This window comes from Giraffa tippelskirchi, chromosome 3 (genome assembly GCF_054371585.1).
Source record: "Giraffa tippelskirchi isolate mGirTip1 chromosome 3, T2T-mGirTip1v1.2.pri, whole genome shotgun sequence".
NCBI lineage: Eukaryota > Metazoa > Chordata > Mammalia > Artiodactyla > Giraffidae > Giraffa > Giraffa tippelskirchi.
Genome location: NC_137277.1, coordinates 9,052,558 through 9,071,181, shown reverse-complemented (window position 1 = coordinate 9,071,181; position 18,624 = coordinate 9,052,558). Strand labels below are relative to the sequence as shown.

The window sequence follows — 18,624 nt, the reverse complement described above, 5'->3', positions numbered from 1 at the left end:
TGTGAGAAAGGAAGAGCAGCGTTTCCCTGGTGGTCCAGTGGCTAAAACTCCAAGCTCCCAATGCAGGGGGGCCCAGGTTCTATCCCACCTGCCATGGCTAAGAGTTTGCATGCTGCAACTAAGACTGAAGATCCTGAGTGCTGAAACTAAGACCTGGTAGAGCCAAATAAACACTTTTTTTTCCCCCAAAAAAGCAAGACCAGGGAGATTTTTGCATGCAACAACACTGCCGGTGGCGAGCCAGCTCGCTGAAGCTGGTTTCACTGAGAGCATGAAGGTGGCCTAGCGTGGTGGCTTTCAAACTGTGAGAGGAGGTCCACTCGGGTGAAATACAGCTTGTGGGCTGTGAAAAATACAAATAGAATAAAACAGAAAAAAATTACATTAGAAACAGAAAAACTGAAAAGAAGAGAAAATATCAGTGTGGGAGGCCTCTATGAGGGTGAGACCTTTGTGATGTGATGCATCTGTCTTGGTTATTTATATACTTGTCTGCGTGTGTGTTTCTAGGGTTCACCTGTATCTTATGGTGGGTCTTAGCCGAGCAGACTAGAAAGTCACTTGCCTGGAGAGCCCCAGGCAGAAAGGTGTTGCCCAGGAAGGAGTTTTGGAAGTGGTGGAGGAGCAGAGCTGAGGGGGAGAGGGGGGAGGAGGAGGAGGGCAGTGCTGGGAGTTGGCCTGGAAACTAGACACCTGGGTGGCTCCCCTGACCACACTAAAATGACCAGCCTGCCCTGGAGAATGACACTCCCTCTGGGCACTGGGTCTGAAAGTGCTTCTGGGTCCAGTTCTCAGGGGTCTTGGGTCCCTGCTGGACTCAGCTTGGGTAGCTACCTTGCAACCTTCACCACCACACTGGTGACCCCAGAGCCCTGACGTGGAGGCCGGGGGAAGTGGATTCCCAGCTCCAATAGCACATCTGGAAGCATCTCCATCACCAGCCTCCCCCAAGATCTGGGGAGCCGCACCCGTTTTCCTCCTGATCGCTTCCTTTTTTAGTGACTCTGCTCTGATGAGTGGGCTGGAGACAGAGGACAGGCAGAAAAGAGGGAAAACTCAGCTGTGCTGGTGGGACGTGGGTGTGTGGGGTGGGCAAGCAGGAGGTGGGGGCTCTGGCGCCCTCATTAGAGGTGGGCACCTGGCTATCAGGTTTCAGAACCCCAGCTTCACCCAGCAGCAGAGCTGTTGACTGTGTGTCAAATAAGGCGGTGGGGGCAGGGGGCCATTCTCCTGGAAAAGGGTGGGGTTGCAATGGTTCAGCCCCATAGGGGCAATTCTGGGAGGCAGTTCGTGATGGCCCAGAGATGCCGGAAAAGCCCCCTCCCTACCTCCCCTCCCTGCTGCCTGGAGCCAGGCAAGCCGTGGGCCCTGCTTCCCCCACTGTTTTGGGTGCAGACCCGAATGAGGTGGTGTTAGGTAGTTAGAATAGGAAACGAGTCCAAAATGGCGGTGGCTAAAGACAGGAAAGGGAAAAGCCCACGAAAATGGAACAAAGAAAGGTCAAAGGAAGGTCCGAGGACCAGAGTGAGAACTTCAGGTAGAACAGCACTCCTGGCTAAGCCCAATTTACATAAGACAGGCTCAGAGGGAGGAAAAAAACATATAAAAAGCGGAGCCAAAGTGCTCTCTCTCCCTTTTTTCTCTCTCCTGCGCGCTGGGGCGATCTCTTCGTGTCTTTGGGTCAACGGTCGGCAGGCCCTCATGCTTCAAGGATGGATTTTCCTGCTATTATCTAAATAAAATAGAGCTGTAACACTGATTTGTCTAAGAGCTATAACATGATCTGTCCAAGACCCGAGAGCCGTGACCTGCCAAGGGCTCTAATGTCCGTCACTCCAAATCTTTGTTGTGACGTGACAAGAACCGAGGAGCATACACTCGCGTGACAGTGGGAAAAGGTGTTTGGTCAAGGGGACCTTTCTAAGGCTCATGAAGCACCTCTGCACGCCTAGTCACAGCCTGACCCCACCTAATTCCTGAGCCCGGAAACGGGGAAGCCACTTGCCCAGGTGGAAAAGTGACCCAGCGCCCCAGGGAGAAAGGGGGAGTCTGACCTCAAAAGGGAACATCTGTCCCCCAACTTATTTCCTGGAACAGGAAGGGTTTGGAGTAGCGTGTCTCCGTGGATCTGCCCCCTGCACTGTGGTGATCAGAGGCAGACATCAGGGCCTCAGTGCCTGTCCACCAAGGTCTCCCTGCTGTGTGGCTGCTGGTGACCCAAGTACCATGGCCACTGAGGAAGGCTTCCGTGGCTGCAGGAGTGGAGACACAATACCCCTCTGGTCAAGACCCATTCAGGCCGGGCTCATTGAGTGTGTGTGTGTGTGCGCGCGCGCCCAAAGGAAGTCTTTGCCAGGCAAAAGCAAACAGGAAGAACATCTCCGTGTGTTCTATTCTCCAATGACCTTTTAAATATGTGACAAACAGTTAAAACAAAAGGCCATTTAGCTTTTATGCCTGGGATTCGTGGTGTCTATTCCAGTTAATTACAGTGATTTAAAAACATCTGCATTTAATAAAAAACCTTCCTCTCCCCCTCTTCTCTGTTCACCGCCCCCCCCCCCACATCCCAATCTTTCTTCAGGCCACTGGGCTAACGCAGTAATTATCATCTCCACCAAACCAGGCCACAGCATCAAAGGAGTACGAAGAGACTTCTGGAGGCTCTGAGAACAGAGTGAGACTTGGAAGGGAGGGAGCCGGTGGCCGGAGTAACAGGGAGGTAGGGGAAGAGGGACAGAGGAAGGAGGGGGCTTGGGCAAGTTGCTTAACCTCTCTGCTAGGAGGATGGTGCTGGCAGCGTCTTATTGGAGAGGCCCCTGAATTCATACCCTGCCTGGCTCCCCTCCCACCATATCCAGCCTCCTTGTAGGTCAGGATGCTTGAGAGAGAATGGTCCTGCCTCTGTACCTCTTTAAACTTGGAGCTGAGAATAAGCTTTAGCTTTCGGAGGTGCTTTTTCCCAAAGCTGGAAGGGAGGCTGGATCAGAGAATGAGTTCTCAGTGGGATGCAGGCTGCCCTGCTGGGCCTCGCTGCCACCCACGGGGACCAGGCTCAGATAAAACCCCAGGGATCAGACCCCTGGCTGGGGGGTGAGGGGGAGAAGAGGTGACCCCACCAGACTCCCTGAGTGGAGGCTCACCAGCCTTAGCACATTTCACACCCGCTAAAGGAGGGAGTGTGCCTGCCAGCCTGCACCCCTGGGAGGAGAGGTGGAAGAAGACTCAGGAAAGCCAACCTCTGGGGGAGGGGGTAGGAGGTTGCTCCCTCCAGGAGGAAGAAGACCTTTCTGCAGTTCCTTGAATGCAAATTTCTATCCCACCCCACTCCCTGTTCTACCGCCCTCCCTGCACCCTGCTATTTTTCTTCATCGTTGCTACCAAAGCATCATGATTATTTCCTGCAAGAGGGCTGTGACTGCTGCTGTCAAGCTCACCATCTATGGACAGCTCGATTGGTGCTGGCAGAGCGTAGGGGAACATGGCCATTGCATGGTCGGGGCATCTGGCCTGCATGCCAGCTCCACATGGCACGTTCTGCACAGGCAGTGCGTGATGCTGGGGACAGATGCAGTGGTCTCGTTTCATTTCAAGCTCTTTTGGCCCCCCTCCACCTTGGTCCTCTTCCACCTCCCCATCCCAGCCTCCTGCCGGCCCCTTCCGAGCCCCATTCATTCTGAGCTGAGGGCTTCCTGCCACATCCTTCGGCCTTTCCTGGAAGGTGCCACGAACCTCTCTCTCTTTTCTTCTTTTTTTCATGAACCTCCCTCTTGAATTCACTCCAACCTAGATGTCCCTCTAGGACCCCTGTACCCCCATCCTGTCTGTACCTCTGTCCTACCCCACACCCACACCCCCCTGCAAAGAGATTCCCGGACAGCGCTCTCCCATGGATACTTCTAGGCTGCCAGCTGCCCCAGGTCCTAGCCCTTCTCCACTGAAGAAGTCACTCCACCATTGCCATCATCTGCTGACCCAGCTTCCCTTCTCTTTCCATCGTGGCAGCACCCTGACTGTCTCTCCAACCTCACTGCCCCTTATGTGACAATTGTGCCAATGCCCTGACCTCCCCCCTCCCTGCTTCTCCCCTCTGCTCCCCCCATTCTCTGCTCTGGCCACTGCACAGCTGGGCTTCTGTCTCCAAGAACTGCTCCCCTCCTCTTTTCTCCCCCCTCCCTGATTCCTCAACTGTCCCTGAGATGGTCAGCCACTCCTTGGCCTCCCCAGCTTTCCAGTCCAGCCTGGACCTTACTCCTGAGCCTTAAGACTCATCAGCACAGCCTTTCCTCACCCAGCAGATAGTGGCTCACCTGTCCCGCCGTGTCCCAAACTCCCACCAGTGGAGTCATCAATTTTCTCAGGCAGCAAGGTGCAATTCAAGTCAATGGGCCTCACCAGCTGTAAGATCTTTGGCATGTCCTTGGCCTCTTGAGCCTCAGCATCCTCACCTGATAAATAGAGGCAGTGAGCACTGCCTCGTGGAGCTGGTGCAGGTACATGAAGGCCTGCCTGCTACCTGCAGAATGGCTAGTGCAGGGGCCAGGGCAGAGGATATGCTCAGGGAACAACTGTATCTTGTCTCCTTTCATGGCACCAGCTCACAACTTTGCATTACAGGTACTGGTGATAATGTTTGTCTTTGCCTCCAGATTGCCAGTCCCTGAAGAGAAGGGACCAGGTCTTTTGTCATCCTTGTAGTCAGGAACTTTTAATGGAGTACCTTGTGTATGGTTGCTGTTTAGTTGCTAAGTCATGTCCAACTCTTTTGTGAATCCACGGACTGTAGCCCACCAGGCTCCTCTGTCCACGGGATTTCCCAGGCAAGAATACTAGAGCGGGTTGCCATTTCTTCCTCCAGGAGATCTTCCTGATCCAGGGATCGAACCTGTATCTTCTGCACTGGCAGGAGGATTTTTAACTGCTGAGTCACCAGGGAAGCCATTTTGTGTGTCTTCGGTATTTAATATGTCACATTGAATTGAGGTGACTGAAATCTGGAGTGTCCCCAAATTTTGGTGGTAAGGTGTCTGTGGGTTGAGTTGACCTCAGAGTGTTCTGATGGGGACTTCAAATGAGAACTGACAAATGTACCCAGCCTCTTACCACCAGGAGCAGGAAGGGCTGCACTGACAAGGTAGCCAGGGTAATGCTGGCTATCGGCCAAGATTTGTCTCCTGGAAGGACAGTGTGAAACCTCAGACTTTTCTTTTAGCGTGTGGATTCACAGCTAATTGACAAGTGCATGTCCTGTGTGTGAGCTGCTAAGATTTTCCATGACGTCAGCAGGACCCAACAATATCCTGGGTTGTTCCAGAGCTTCGGGGCATTGGCTCCTGAGGACCAGTCATTGGCAGTGGAGAGCTGATGGATCAGTGTGAAGGCTCCTGCTCTCGGCAACCTATGACCTAATGAGAATCAGCATTGTTCAGTGCTGAGCACGGTGGGCACCTAATAAATATTTCTTTATGAAAGAATGAATGCATGAGTGAGTGAACAAATGAATGAAAGGACAAAGTAGGACCATGGTTATAGTGCATGGGTTCTCAGTCGCTTCAGTCATGTCCGACTCTTTGCCACCCCATGGAGTGTAACCCACCAGGCTCCTCTGTCCATGGGATTCTCCAGGAAGGAATACCGGAGTGAATTGCCGTGCCCTCTTGCAGGGGATCTTCCTGACCCAGGGATCGAACCCTCGTCTTTTGAGTCTCCTGCATTGGTAGGCAGGCTCTTTACCACTAGCATCACCTGGAATGCCCCTAAAGGTTGTAGGATCAATCCCTAACTGTGCCTAAGAGCTTTAGACCTTTCAGAGTTTAGTCTGTGCTATGTGGTCCTCTGAAGGACTTTCACCAGTTGCTTATTAATTCATTCAAATATTTATTGAGCCCCCACCATGGACCAGGCTCTGAGATGAAGGAGTGGGCTGCAGCAGCCCAGCTCATCACCTCTACAGGAGATGGTCTCCAGCATTGGAAGCATGGATGGAGCAACATCCCCGGCAGTGACAGGGATGTTTCTTTCTTCCTAAAGCCCTATCGCCGGGCATTCGTTCCCAGAGAACATTCTGAGAGCAGTGTGATGTTCTCAAGCTTTTGCTCTTAGGACGAGGAGCCCCAAGTAGGAAAGGGTGGGGTGAGTTGGATTGGAGTTCTGGCAATTTCAAAATCTCCAGGACTGATTGATCCGTCTATCCCTTCGTGAAACATTTCTGAAAGAGCCTCTGGGGTCTGAGCATTACGCCATTTCTTGCTGGAACATGACCCGGCCCCACGCTTCCTCCACTCGATGCCAGGCCTGCCAGGTGAATCCCAGATATTGTTGGGCTCTGCTGACGTCATGGAAAATCTTTGCAGCTCGTGCACAGGACGCACACTTGTGAATTAGGCGGAGAGCTGACTGCCAAAAGTGAGAGGCTTGTGGTTTTCAATTGTCCTTCCAAGAGACAAAGCGCCCTCTCCCCTGGCCTCTGTGGAGAATTCTTCCACAAATTGTGCTGGGTTACCCAAGTTCAAGGCTGTGTGAGGCGCCCCCCTGCCCCTGTTACGATGTGGGGAAATGAAGGTCAGGGAGTTTCTTCTATTTGTTCCGGACACCTGTGCCATCACGGCTACCTGGGTGGGGATGCTGTTGCCCCGGTTTGCTCACTCGTCGGGAATAGAAATGACAAATGGCTCCCGCTGGGAACCCCGCCTGCCTTCCTGCAAGATCGTTTATCTCGACAGCGGGTGATTTGCATACCGACGGGGTGGGAACCCGCCTCTCTGAGCACAGCCCTCCCCTGCGCACCCCTCCCATCTCCTCCCCCTCTTTGCACTCCAGCCCAGCTCAGGAGGAGGCTGCCTGCCCCACAGCCACCTTGAAAGTGTGAAAGTGTTAGTTGCCCAGTCGCATCCGACTCTTTGCGACCCCGTGGTCTGTCCATGAGATTCTCCAGGCAAGAACCCTGGAGTGGGTTGCCATTCCCTTCTCCAGGGGATCTTCCTGACCCAGGGACTAAACCCAGGTCTCCTGCATTGCAGGCAGATTCTTTACCATCTGAGCTACCAGTGGGGCCCTAAAAGCCCTTGAACGCCTTTCAAAAAGCTCCTGTGAAAACAGTTTCTAAGGGGGCTTGGGACACTCCATTTGGATGTTCTGATAGATTCAGCCAGGAGGAGGAAAGCGGGAGAGGATGACTCACTGCCTGCCCAGGCGCCTGGTGCCCTCCTTGCCCCAGACTCTCACCAGCATGTCCCCTGAGGTCAAATGGCACAGTGAAGCAGGATCTGAATTCAGATCTGCTACAGGTCACAAGGAGGCCAAGGGAGTCAGGGAGGCGAGCGCGGGTCGTGGTGACCAGTGACTAGCCTGGCCCTGGAGGCCGTGAGCAGGTGGACAGTGGACGGAGGTGCTGGGCGGGGAGGCTTGGCCAGTCTGTGAACCAGACCCTCTTTCTCCTTCCTGCTGCTTCTCTGCTTCCTGGTGACCTCATCCTTCCACCTGCCTGGCACCACCACACACTCAGAAACGTCCACATCCCCCCACGGCGCAGGGCCAGTCACTCCGGGGTGGCACCTGCCCATGGAGACAGTCACTGGCCAGTTTCCAGCCTCCCGGGTGAGTTCCTGATTGAGGGTGTCCCTCCTGGGTAAGACCAGGGTAGAAGGGTTCTGAGGGTAGGGGAGTCTGGGCAGGCTCAGTGGGGCTGGGGTGTCTCTGGGGAGAAGGTTCCTGCATCAGGACCAAGGCTGCATTGGAGACCCACTTTGACTCTGTGCAGCTGTGTCTAGGCCCTTCCTGCAAATCCCTTGCCAGCAGCCCTCGGGGAAGGGTTCTACCTGATAACTCAGTGAGGGTCTGGGGGCCTTTTGTGGAAGTCCCTTCTCCCCCAGGCCTCTGCCCCTGGGATCTCATCTCTGAGCTGTGTGGCAGGGTGCTGCCTCGGGGTGCCCCTCAGCCCCTTGGCCCAGAGTGGGGATATGGGGTGTTAGAGGAAGCTTTCCTTTTTCCTGGACTGTGAGGAATCCTGCAAGATCCAGGATTGGGGGCATACAGTTCCAAGTGTGGCAAGAGGGCATACAGTATCTGTAAGCAATCTGAAAACAATGACAACACTGGCAAAAGTGGCTCTGCTTTTTGTCTTGTCTTGTTTTGTTTTGTTCGGCTTCCCTGTGCAGCACTCATACTTCCCTGCCCAGGGATCGAACCTGTGGCCCCTGCAGTGTGAGCTCAGAGTCTTAACCTCCGGACCACCAGGGAAGCCCGCTCTGCTTTTTATTAACATCATGAGCCTGTGATTCCCAGAAATGTCCCTGAAAAACTTTTTGTGGATCTAAAGTTCTAAACAATGGCTGTGACTGTTGGGTTTTAGTAATATATCTGTAAGCTTCGAATTAGCCCTTTTTTATTACTTAAGCTTTGATAAACATCCCATTCTTTGTGGGAGTACATTGGGAAAAGCCCAGTGGTGCCGTTGGTCCCCAGTGTGGGGTGGACTGCTCATGTTCATTTGGGGAGTAAGTTCATGGGGGTTTGGGGGTCACTGGCGATCACTTTGGGGCCGTTTCTGTGTTCCACGCCCATGGAATTGCATTTTCCTGCTTTTAAACAGAGGATTAGAAATAAACAATGACCGCACAGGGATTGCAAGGATGAAGAATTTGACTTCCTTCAGCTCAGTCATTGTGTGACTCCACAACGGAGTTTAAAATTTAAAACAGGGAAACAGTGTGAACTGCGACAAGAAGTATTTATTTATGAGTGCCGATTTTAGTTCACACACGAACTGTTTTGCCGAATTTGCATAATCTTTTTAAGATGAGCATTTCTTCTTCTTTCAAAATGATTTCTTAAATTCACACATCAAAAAAGTGAATGGCTTGGGGTGTGCTCAGAGCCGGGGGCCTGAAGCAATGGCTCATCTCTTTACAACACACCCAATAGGAACTTGGGTTCTTTGTGAAGAGGAGTGCAAAAACTTGTGTGGCCTTGCTATGAACAAATACCCAACACATGTCCCCCTGCCCCTCCACAAGGCTGCTGGGCAGGGCCAGTAGGACATGGCTCAGTATTGGAAGAAAAGCCACTGGATTTAGCGCGGGAGCTTTCCACCTACAGCCTGTCAGGCCCACGTGTGGGTGGGCCGTGAGTGGCCTTATAAAGGCTTTAAACCTCTCTTTTCAAGGAGAAAGATAAAAAAAAGATTCCAACTATATACCATTCTAGAAAAGGCAGAACTATGGAGACAATAAAAAGATCAGTGGTTGCCAGGAGTATGCAGAGAGATGAATACACAGAGTATCAAAGTTTTATGAGGGTGAAAATACTTTGAATAACATTATAATGAAGGATATATGTCATTATACTTTTGTCTAAACCCATAGTATGTGCAACACTACTCATTTAATTAAAGTGAACCCTAAGATGAACTGGGGGCCTTGGTGATTATGATGTGTCAATGCAGTTCATCTTTGGTTTAAAAAAAGAAAAGGGTACCACTCTATTGATAAAGGCTATGCATGTGAGGGGAGGAGGTATATGGGGAATTTCTATACCTTCCTGTCAATTTTGTTGTAAATCCAAGACTACTTAAGTTCTCAAAGAAAAAAATTTAACACTCGGGGTAGGAAAAGAAAAGAAAAGAATGAGTGTTACACATTTTATTACAGTGTTATTTCCTTAGGCTGCTGGAACAAATGGCCACAGATCTGGAGGCTTGCTGGTGGTGCAGTGGTAAACAATCTGCCTGCCATTGAAGGAGACGTGGGTTCAATCCCTGGTTGGGAAGATCCCCTGGAGAAGGAAATGACAACCCATTCCAGTATTCTTGCCTGGGAAATCCCATGGGCCGAGGAACCTGGTGGGCTACAGTCTGTGGGGTTGCAACGGTTGGGACATGACTTAGTGACTGAACAAACACATCGCACAGATCTAGTATTTCTGGAGGCCAGAAGCCTGAAATGGGTGTCACCTGGCCAAAACCAAGGTGTTGGCAGGGCTGTGCTCCCTCCAGAGGCCTTTGGGGAGAATCTCATGCCCTTTCCAGCTTTTAGAGGTTGCCTACTTTCCTTGGCTTGTGGCTCCTTTCTTGTCTTCAAAGGACTTCACTCTAACCTCTGCTTTTGTCCTTGCAGCTTCCTCCTCTACTGCCAAGTCTCCCTCTGCCGTGTCCTTTTTTTCTTAAATAACATTTTTAACATATCACTGTAAGTAAGTGTTTAGTCACTCAATTGTGTCCGACTCTTGCAACCCCATGGACTGTAGCCTGCCAGGCTTCTCTGTGTTTTGGATTTTTCAGGCAACATTACTGGAGTGGTTGCCATTTCCTTCTCCAGGGGATCTTCCCGACCCAGGGATTGAACTTGTGTCTCCTGTGTCTCCTGCACTGCAGGCGGATTCTTTACCTGCTGAACCACTGGGGAATCTATAAATTAAATGTCACTATATTTATTTATTTATTGCCTGCCCTGCACAGCATGCGGGATCTTAGTTCCTCAACCAGGGATCGAACCTGTGGACGCGTGCATCTTAACCACTGGACCACCAGGGGAGTCCCTGATTCACTTTTTAAGGACACATGTGATTACTTTTAGAGCCCACCTGGATAATTCAGGTGAACTACCCCATCCCCCAAATCTTTAACCATGTGTTGCAAAGTCTTTTTTGCTATAAAAAGTAACAGTTTCTAGAGATTAGGATGTTTGAGGGGGGGCATTATTCAGCCTACTACAGTTATCCCCAGTAAATTTGTGTACTGAGTGGGGGTTAAAAATCACCCGGTATGGATGTGAATTGAGGCCTGAGGGCTGAGGCCTGGCATTGCAAAAAAGGCTGGTGGAGAACAGGTTCTGACTCAGGGGAGGGGAAGTTGCATTTTAATGCAAGTCAAGGATGTGTATGTGTGTGTGCATGCACATGTTAATGTTTGGGTCCACGGGTGTGATTGAGCGGTATGTGGAGAATGGGTGTGCAGCTGTTTATAGGGCTATAAAAGCTGGCCTGGCTCCAGGGTCAGGGCCACTGAAGCTCGGCTCTGGGAGGACCTTCTTGCTGTCATGGTTATCGCCTGACATGCATACACAGTATAGACCTGCTCTGGTCCATAAGTTATTCAGGGCCTACTGTGTACTGGCAGTCTTCTGACACTGGAGATTCTGCAGTGAACACATGGACAAGCCCTGCTCTCATGGAGTTTATATCACACTCACATGGGTTTGTTTATTATCTGTCTCGCCCACGGAAAGGATGGTCCTTGAGGGCAGGCACTTCTCCTGTGAATTAACCACACCCCAAGTGGCAGTTCCAAGGTTGGTACCCTCGTAGCTCAATTGGTAAAGAATCTACCTGCGGTGCAGGAGACCCAGGTTCAATTCCTGGGTCAGGAAGATCCCCTGAAGGAGGAAACGGCAACCCACTCCAGTATTCTGGCCTGGAGAATACCGTGGACAGAGGAGCCTGGCAGTCCATGGGGTCACAAGAGTCGGACATGACTTTGAAACCAAACCACCACCACACGTGGCAGTCCACAGTGACCATCTATTGAATGAGTTAATGTCCTGTGGGACCATCTCTGAGAGGTAAGAGTTTGGAATCACGGCTCTCCAAGTAAAAATGTCCCAATAGATGACATAAACGGATTTTCTTTTTTTCACATTATTTATTGTGGCAATGATATTGTTTTTCTTTCACTGTTTCCTCAAGGTCTTGGAATTCAGTGTCTATGGTGGGTCCAAGTTGAATTTCTGAACAACTAAATATGGGAAGTTTAAAGCTGAGCCTGTGGTGGCCATTCATTGTTTTCGTGAACATATAATAGGTACCACGAAATCCAGCCAGGCTGAAAACATGGTCTTAGAAAAGTAATTTCCCCCAAATTGCTGGTTCAAAAACACCTTCCACTTGGTCTTCAAACTGCACTGCTTTCTAATGCTCCCCTTTCCCTAAACAAACATGTTTCTCTAGTACCCTTGGGTACCCACCCAGTCCTGCTGTCCACCTGGATGGAGAGACAAGGGAGACAGACGGGCAGATGCTCGTCATTGAAGGAGACAGACATCTCCATTTTCAGGCAGATGTCAGTCTCCAGGCAAATTCAGCCTGGTGCTTCAGATTAGTTTGGGGGATCTTTCTGATTCTCTTCTGGCCCTGCAGAAAGGGATCAGGGTTTCATATTTTGCTCCAGCTTTCCGGATTCAGTTCAGAATCTCACAGCCAAAGCATCGTGCCCCTTTAGTGATGCAAGTGATCTAGGCACTCAGACTAGGGTACCAGCTGCCCTGGGCTGGGGTGTGAAGAAGGCGAGTCCCAGATAGAACATCCGAGTCACCAAAAGATAAGCCCAAGACAAGAGACGGATGAAAGGCAATGTCCGGTGAAATGGACATAAATTCAGGCTGAGATTCCATCCTGGGGCTCTGATGACATGAACCACAAGAACAAAGCTAAGGGAGATTTTTAAATGTCATCACCAGGCTTCTCTCTGGAATTACAGCTTTGTTATTTATTGTGTACCATCAGGAACATATATAATAATTCCTTATGTTTGCCGTTGCTGAAGTATTTTCAGCTTGGCTATCTTGCAAGGTTCCACACCATGTCACCATGTCAATTTGAGTCCTTTGTAGAGTTGCCAGAAGTGGAAAGAGGAATTTTTTTTTTTTAATAGATGTTATCTAGGATCATCTCAGACCAGGAAGAAAGTGGCAAGAAGGCTGAAGTCCAGGGAGCAGAGTGATGCCAGTTTCAGCTGCTAAGGGCCAGGACTAGGTGGAGACATGCATGTCTACAAGTGGCATGATGGGAATTTGCTTGCTTTGTCTTTGTTGTTCAGTTGCAAAGCCCATGTCCAACTCCTTGCAATCCCATGGACTGTAGCACGCCAGGCTTTCCTGTCTCTCACATCTCCAGGAGTTTGCTCAAACTCATGTCCATTGAGTTGGTGATGCCATCCAACCATCTCACCCTCTGTCACCCCCTTCTCCTCCTGCCCTCAATCTTTCCCAGCATCAGGGTCTTTTCCATTGAGTCAGCTCTTCGCATCAGGTGGCCAAAGTATTGGAGCTTCAGCTGCAGCCTCAGTCCTTCCAATGAATATTTTCTTTCAGGATTGACTGGTTTGATCTCCTTGCAGTCCAAGGGACTCTCAAGAGTCTTCTCTAACATCACAGCTCGAAAGCATCAATTCTGAGGTACTCAGCCTTCTTTATGGTCCAACTCTCACATCCATACATGATCTAAAAAAAAAAGCTGAAGTGTGTGTGGCCAGTTGACTGAGGCCACAGCTGCCTCCTGAGCTCAGCGTCCCTGAGTCTCCAGCTGTGTCCTTGGGAGAGAGGGATGAGTATACAGCTCGCTGGCTAACCTTGGCAGCCCCAGCCCGGCTGTATTTCACTGTTATGCCCACCGAGCTTCCTTCTGCTTTCGGAATGGGGAAATTCAGACATCAATCTGGACTTTCCAAGAAGTTTCGGTTCCACGTTTTTAGCCAGAGAGGAGGCATGCTGACAGATTCTGCTCACGTGACCCATGGGCTTTCTAGCAAGGATCCAAGGTTGCAGGGCTGAACAGGGTGCCTTCTGCTTCTCCCAGACCATCCTCTCTTTTTCTTTCAAATTCGACCTTTTAAACAAGGCTTTGCCACTTGGTCATGATCAGGCAGTCCTTAGAAGGAAACCCCATTAAACATGTTAGACAGCGCGCCAAAGACAATGGCCATGCAAACTCAATTCTGCAAAAAAAATATTCTGTTTAATTGATTTTCTAAAAAAAAAAAAATCTATTATGTTTCTATGGGCCTGTCTATTGATTTGCAGCCCCACAGAAGTAATGAAGAAGCTTTGTGATCAATAAGGCCAAAGTGTATCTTACCCTGAATCAGTTCTGCCTGCCCGCCAGGGATTCAACCAGCAAGCTTCCCCAGATGGCGAGTGTAGTGTGAACAACCTCCTCCACCATGGCTGAGATTTATTTCTATTGGCATAAACATAACAAATGAAACCCTGATGACTTTTCTTGCTCAGAAAGCCAAGAATATATCACATCAGTCATCAGGAAACACACAAGAACACAATTTGCAAAAAGGAAAAAAAGAAAAGGAAAACAGTACATTTTTAAAAACTTAGCACATTAACTCCTCCCCCGTACTTAATTAGGATAATATTTTACACCTTAGCTCTCAGCTGATTTTCTTTCTTTTCTGTTCTCTACCCCCTCCTTCCCCAATCCTGCTTCAGATTGGTTTCACAAGTCTTGGAAGGTTTTTCTGCCTTCGCAGTGAATACCAAGTACAGGTAATAGCAATTGTGCAGGCTGATAATCCTGTGTAGAGCTAACACTGCCATCTTATCTTCTAAAAAAATAATAACGTTGAACGAGATAAGGCCCCTGCAATAAGGCACGAAAGGAAGCCGGGGAACCACTGCAGACATGGTCAGGCAGCATTGGCTACAGAAAGGAGAGCTCCCTAAACCTGATAAGTCATCTTGGCTGCTGTTAATTTCAGAATTTGTCATTTGCATTTTGCCCTTAAACTGGAGGACACCGTCTGAGGCAGATTCTGATCAGATGCTATGCAAACTCATCCTGCTGCTTTGAGCTGATTTAGGAACAAGCTTTCTTCAGGACTAACCCCTGTGCTGATGGAATGTCCCCTCCTCCGATGAAGTTGGCCGGTGTGGCTGGATGGGTGGGGGTGTGCAATGTGAAAGGAGGTTGTCGAGGTCCGCAGAGACCAGATTTTGAAGGACTTTGTCTGAGGGCACTAGGGAGCCATAGAGAGATTTAGAGGGGGTGAAGTGACCAGATGTGTACTTCATAGGCATCACAGGCTGTGGGGCAGGGCTCCAGTTTTTAGCCCCTCCTTTTTGTGCACACATGGAAATGATGGTGATGATGACAGTAAGCTAACATAGTGGACCAGGCTTGGCCCCAAGTTTTGTTTAATCCTCATACCAACCCTAGCAGGGAGATATTGTTATTCTTCCATTTTACAGACAAGGAAACTGAGGCACACACAGAAATGTCCCACACCACAGGGGACCATCCCATGAACCACCTTCCCTTGGTCAGGCAGGTATGGAATTATTCCCTCCTTTAAGTTTCCCCAGGAATGCATGCTGGATAAGGAGCATCCAAGTGAGGAGCTCTTTAATAGAGGCGTAATAACCTTGACTTGGTTTGAATTTCTATTCTAAAAAGAAAATCATTGGGGGAAAATGTAATTATTAGTAAATGATCTCATGTGCACATCTTCCAGCAGATTAAGATGAACCAGTGTGGAGGCCAGGGCAGCTGTGGGGAGACTGGCAGAGTAAAGAGCAGGGGAGGGATGGAGCCCCCTGGGGGCCCCCAGGACTGCCCTGCCCTGCCCCCGCTCTGCTCTGCACCACTGGGAGTCCAGAGCTCATTCATTGGAGGCAATTCCTGAGCACAGTAGCCTGAAGTGGCCTTTAGTGCCAGAAGTTCTTTGAGCTGCACGGTGGAACCCCTGAGCCCCAACTAGGCTGTGAAGTCAGGTGTCTGGGTGAGGCCTGGACCTCAGTAGTTTGACTGCCGCAGGTGAGTCTAACATCAGCCAGAGCCAAGACTCCTGGGGTTAACCCTTTATGTGCTTAAACAGCTCCCTTAGGTGTAGTGGCAGCTCTCTGAGAACCAGCACGGAGAAGGGAGAGTGGGAGGGGCAAGGAGAGAAGCAAGGGGTTAAGGGGAGGGGGGAGGAGCCTCAAGGCACATCCCTCTTTGCTCCAATCTCATCTGGTGGATGAAAGGGCCACAAGTGGGGGGCTTTTGGTGGTTGTGTGTGCCTGGCACAGAGAAGGCACTGAACAACACAGTGTAGGGTGAAAAATGGATGGATAGTGGGGGGAGGTGGAGGTGGGTGGGGAGTGGTGGGAGGTGGGTGGGGTGGGGGGTTGTGTGTGGGGTAACTCAGCTGGCAAAGAATACACCTGCAATGCAGGAGAACCCTGTTCGATTTCTGAATTGGGAAGATCCCGTGGAGGAGGGCATGGCAACCCACTCCAGTATTCTTGCTTGGACCATCTCTGTGGACAGAGGAGCCTAGTGGACTATTGGGTACATGGGGTCCAGTCCATGGGGTCACGGAGTTGGACACAATTGAGAGACTAAGCCCGCAATGATGGGGGGTGGGGGGTGGGAGGTGGGTGAGTGGATGAATGGATAGTGAATGGGAGGTGAGTTGGGGGAGGAGGGTGGATGAACGAATAGTGAATGGGAGGTGGGTAGGGGGTGTGGGTGGATGGGTGAGAGGTGGATGGGGATGGTGGGGGTGGTGGCAGTGGGTGGGGGTGGGTGACGGGCTGGCCTCCTAGGCTCCCTTAGTGGATGTTTTCACATGGCGAGGTCTTTGGGGCAGAGATGGGGAGGTGGTCGAGGATGTGGGATCTTCTGTTCGCTTTGGCCCTGGCTTCACGGGACACGCTCCTGGAAAATGAAAACCATGTCAGTGTAAAATTAGAGCTTTGACTGAGAGCCAGCCTTGAGCACAATTTGTCTTCGGTTCTTTAACTGAGAGGCTGAAAGAGTCTCAGTGTCCAGAGGGGATCGTTAAGATTTCTGGTTTCTCGTTCAGCTTTCTGGGTGAAATCCCATCCAAGCGTGGCTGGTTCCCAGCTCTTGAGTTCAGCTTTCTCCTCGGTGGGTTTCCTGATGAGGACCCCCAGCACCTCTTTTTCTTCTGCGTCAGAACCCAGCGTCTCACGCTGACCGGGAGCCCCCCACCTCCCTCCTGCCTGGCCTGGCCCCCATCCCCTGCTAAGCTGGGGCCATCCCTTAAACACTGATCCAGCCTCTGATGCTGGACGCAATCCGATCAAAATGAAGAGAAAGGGTGAGTTGTCCGTAGCACTAGATTTCACGGTCACTTGAAAGACCTGCCCTCTATTCTGAGGTTATATCCTTTCTACCTTTTGGTGTTAGAAGGTCCTTTGTTTTATAAAATGATGGTAATGTTGGATGGCAAATGCTTTACAAATGGTCCTGCCTCAGAGAGTAAGTTGGCCATCTGGGCTCCTCCTCTACTTTTCTGTTTTGAAACTTTGCCCAGTGGAGCCATCAGGGTGTCATCCTAAGGCAAGGGTGCCAAGGGCGGGCCTTCCTCACAGAGGGCTGAGGTTAGGGTGGAGCCACGGAAAAAAGCAGGGACTTCCCAGCTGGCTCCATAGTGAAAAAGCCTGCCTGCCAGTGCAGGAGACGCAGGAGACATGGATTCAATCCCTGGGTCAGGAAGATCCCCTGGAGAAGGAAATGGCAACCCACTGCAGTATTCTTACCTGGAGAATCCCATGGACAGAAGAGGAGCCTGGAGGCTACAGTCTTTAGGGTCACAAAGAGTCCGACAGGACTGAGCATGCACATGCAGGAAAGAGCACCACTGTTCCAGAACCCTAGGGGCTTTTTGGACACCTGTCTTCCCACTAACCCAGGCATTGAAAGGAAAGTCATTTGACAAGCGCTGATTGAGTCGTTTTCCCTGGAGACTCCTCCAGCCACCTGCTGTCCCATTCCTCCTATGGCAGAGTAGCCTGATAGGTGGCCTTTGCCTAGCAGCCTGGGGTCCAGTCAAGGAGTCTCCTTATTTTGTGCTTAACAGACTCAGATGGCCCTCCAGCAGCGCCGGCCTGAGGAACTGTCCCCAGCAGGGAGGAGACTGTCCATCTCCAGAGGTCTTTGCATTAACACAGAGCCTCTGTTACAAGAAGCAGCGCTCCCTCCCTGGGACCTGCTTGGCTAATTAAAGCTGGCATCAGGGGACAGGAGAGCCCATCCTGAGCGCAGCCTCCTGGTCATCTCTGTCCACTGCCTCCAAGCCCAGCACATTATTTCTATGCTTGCATGGTGACCTGAGGCTGGAGGGCTAGGGCTTAGGCTGGGGAGCAGACGGTGGGAAGGCATCCAAGGGGGGTCTTAATGAAAGTGGCTGTCGGTTGGAGAAGGAAATGGCAACCCACTCCAGTATTCTTGCCTTGAAAAGTCCATGGACAGAGGAGCCTGGTGGGCTGCAGTCCATGGGGTTACATGACTGAGCACGCGTCCATGAGGGTGGAGGGAGATGGGTTGATAGCAATAAACTGGTAGAACTAAAAAAAAAAAAAGAAAGAAAGTGGCTGTCGGGTTCCAAGCGTTCATGCTAAAAAGAAAAAAAGACTTTGAGAAACCAGCAATGAAGCACAGAGGGGAGAGTTTCACTGCCATCCGGAACTCCAATGCAGTACAATGTCTATTTTGACAACACCAGGATGAGGTTTGGGCCGGGAGTGGGAGAACAAGGTAGGTCTTTTCAAGCCAAAAGACAGGAACTGTCTCCATCCCAAGTCTCTGAGTGACGCTGGCTGGCAATACCCAGGTTTGGGTGTTGGCGGGGGTCTGCTGAGGATGGGGGTCCGTCCCTTGAATCACGGAGTCCAAATGCCCATTCAGGTCCTCACAGGTGTGAGCTGCTACTTAATGACTGTATGTATTTGATTTCATCCCGTCTTTTTACCTGGGCAGGTAGACTTCCTCTCTCCATCTTATATTTGGGGAATGGATGCTCGGAGGGGTTCAGACACTTGTTTGGGGATCAGAGTCGAGGTTTGGGCCCACGGCTGTTTGCCTTCGAGGCTCCTGACCCCTATTCAGGACATTCAA

At 50.7% G+C, this 18,624-nt stretch overlaps 1 non-coding gene across 1 annotated transcript; it reads left to right on the top strand.

The window, feature by feature from the left end:
• The first annotated feature begins 8,860 nt into the window (after positions 1–8,860).
• Positions 8,861–8,993, top strand: LOC145544046 (small nucleolar RNA SNORA11). Its single transcript, XR_014081271.1, has one exon. It is a non-coding gene; the product is annotated as a small nucleolar RNA SNORA11 (small nucleolar RNA).
• The last annotated feature ends 9,631 nt before the right edge of the window (positions 8,994–18,624 follow it).